This window comes from Dasypus novemcinctus, chromosome 24 (genome assembly GCF_030445035.2).
Source record: "Dasypus novemcinctus isolate mDasNov1 chromosome 24, mDasNov1.1.hap2, whole genome shotgun sequence".
In the NCBI taxonomy this organism is placed as follows: Eukaryota; Metazoa; Chordata; class Mammalia; order Cingulata; family Dasypodidae; genus Dasypus; species Dasypus novemcinctus.
The window spans coordinates 66,365,110-66,368,061 of NC_080696.1; positions in this window are offsets into that span (position 1 = coordinate 66,365,110).

The following is a 2,952-nucleotide window of genomic DNA, read 5'->3' on the forward strand; positions in this document are numbered from 1 at the left end:
AAAGTACCAGAACTCTGTTGACTTTTATAAAGGGTATTTATTTGGGGTATAACCTTACAGTTACAAGGCCCTAAAGAGCTCAACTCAAGGTACCTTAAGAGGTACTTCCTCACCTGCATCTATTGCCACATGTTGAAGCAAGATGGCGGCGACGTCTGCGAGGCCCAGCCCTCCTCTTCCTCTTGCAGCTCCTGGGCCCAGCCTCTTCCCATCTCAGCTGTGGGCTAGAGGGCTTGTTTCTTTCTGGGCTCAGCTACTCTAGCTTCTTCACAAGGTCAGCTGTAACTGTCAAACACGTGGCTCCTCTCCCTGGGGCCACAGGATCAAAGCTGACAAGTTCTCTCTTCCGTGTCTGTGGAGCCCTCTCTATGCCTCTGTGTATCTTCTGTTTATCTTCTTCCGTGCTCTCAACTGAGTGTCGGTTTATACAGCCCACCAGGGGGGCGGGAACTCAACCCTGCACGCCCTGATGACGTGCTCGAATCAAAGCCCTAACCTTAACATAATTAATCAAAGGCATCTCAGCTGAATCTAATACAATCAAAAGGTATCACACCGAGAGGAACAGACCAGCTTACAAACACAATATTTCTTTTTGGAATTCATAAATGATATAAAACTGCCACAGTGTCTTTGGATTTAAGGTGAGTATTTTGTAAACAGCATATAGTTTGTGCTTTTTAATCCATTTTGCCCATCTCTACCTTTTGGTTAGAAAGTAGTTACTGGTAAAGCAGGACTTAGTTCTCCATGAATTTACACCTTTATATGTTGTGTGCCTCATAAACCTAGATTTATATTTATCTTTCATAAATTTGTATTTTAAAGCATGTAGGAGCTATAAAGCGTAGTTATGGCAACACTGCAACGATACTAGGTTGGTATTTACTCACATACTTGCCTTAACTGACATCTGATGTTCTTCATATGAAGTCAAGTCGCTGCCCAGCGTCCTTTCCTTTCAAGCAGAGGGACCCCTTCTAGCATGTCCTGAAAGACAAGTCTGGTGATTTCAAGCTCCCTCAGGGATCTCATCTGGGGATGGCAATGTCTCCTTCATTTTGCTGGATATAGAATCCTTGGTTGACAGCATTTTTCTTTCAGCACTGAAATATGTCATCCCCCGCCTTCTGGCATCTGTGTCTTCTGATGGGAAATTGGCTGTTAATCACCTTGAGAAACCACTGTACATGGGGAGTTACTTCTCTGTCGCTGCCTTCAGGATTCCCTCTTCAACTTTAGCATTTGGCACTTTGATTATAATGTGTCTTGATGTAGGTTTCTTTGAGTTTACAGTATTTGGAGTTCATTTGTGTCTGATCAAATTTGTTTTAAATCCATTATTTCTTCTTTCTGGCCTTTCTCTCCCCGCTCCTTCTGGGACTCCCACAATGATTTGCAGCACATCCGACGGTGCCCTGCAGGTGCCTCCAGACTGTTCTGTGGTCTCGGTTCTTCTCTCTGCCCCTTCAACTGCGTGATTTCAAATGTCCTGTCTTCTGCTAACTCAAATCTGCTGTTGGACCCCTTTTGTGATTTTTTAAAAATTTCATTTATTATACTTGTCCTAATTTGAATCTTTTTTGGACTCTAGAAAATTATGTCTCTGAGGTAACCCACTCCTGCGCGTGCGAACCTGTTTACGTGGGGCCTTTGGTTAGATTCAGGTAAGGGCCTTTGCGTAGACTGTGGGGCCCAGGGTAAGTCGAATCCTCTTGCTCTATAACCTCATCCTCTATAACCTGAGGGCTGCAAGCAGAGGGGCACACAGAGGACGGCTGCCGTGTGGGAGGACTCCAGGATCACCTGCAGCCGCAGAAAGAGAGAGACCCTAGAGGCCGAGAGAGGCTGAGGATCCATGGAGCAGCCTGAAGCGAGGGGGGTGGGGGGACGCGCCATGAGCCCATCCCTCAGCTGAGCTTCGGGGAAAGTGAGGCTGGAGGGGAGGCAGGGGCCCCAGCAGAGACGGCTTCCGTTGTGCCTTGCCACGTGGCCGGTCTCCAGGTCTACAGCAGCCCACCCTGGTGGGAAAGCTGCTCTGCCGGTGCCCTGATCTGGGCATTTCACAGCCTCAGAACTGTAAGCTTTGACCCCAGTAAACTCCCATTATAAAAGCCAGCCCAGCTCTGGTGTTTTGCTCCGGCAGCTTTAGCAAACTAAGGCACTGTCAACACCAGAATTTCTCTTTGCTTCCTTTTTATATCTTATCTGTCCCTTTGCTAAAAATCTTTTCTTCTTCGTATATCGTTTCCTTGATTTCTTAATTCTTTGTCCATGTTTGCCTTAGCTCATTGCGCGTATTTAGGAGAGCTGACTTAACGTCGGTGACTGTAATTCCAACACATGGACTTGCCCTGGACGGTCCCTTTCTTTTGTTCCTTTGAATGAACCATCCATCCCTGCCTTGCCATCCTGTGTTGACATCTGGGCATTTGAATATTATAATGTGTTCACCCTGGAAATCAGATTCCCCCTCTTCCCCAGGATCTGCCGTTTTTTGTTTGTTTATTGTTGAGGGCTACAGTAGTCTTATTTGTGTAGTGATTTTTTCCAAACTTCTTTGTGAGCACTTCCTTGCCGAGTGTGGTGCCTGAGGTCTGTCCCTCCGGCTCGCCGCCAGCTAGTGCTGCGGCAGAGTTCCTGGAAGGCAGGGGCCTGAAAACCCACCCACACATGCCCTCAACCTCTGTGGCCGGCTCGTGCCGGGGGCCTTCAGCGCTTGGCCGGGCCTCGCGGCCCCGCGCTCAGCCCGCCGTGAACGCCCGGGCCGTCCGGCCCTTTTCTGAGCCTGGCCTGTGTGTGGCTTTCTAAGTGCCCCACGTACACGGCACTCCCCCGCCCTGGCGCCTCAAGGAAGCACGCCTCTGGCCCCGGGGCGCAGGGGGCTGTCCCCACCACCTCTTTCGCCCCAGGTGGCTGCGGTTTGCTCGTTTACTGCGGCGCTTTGCTGCG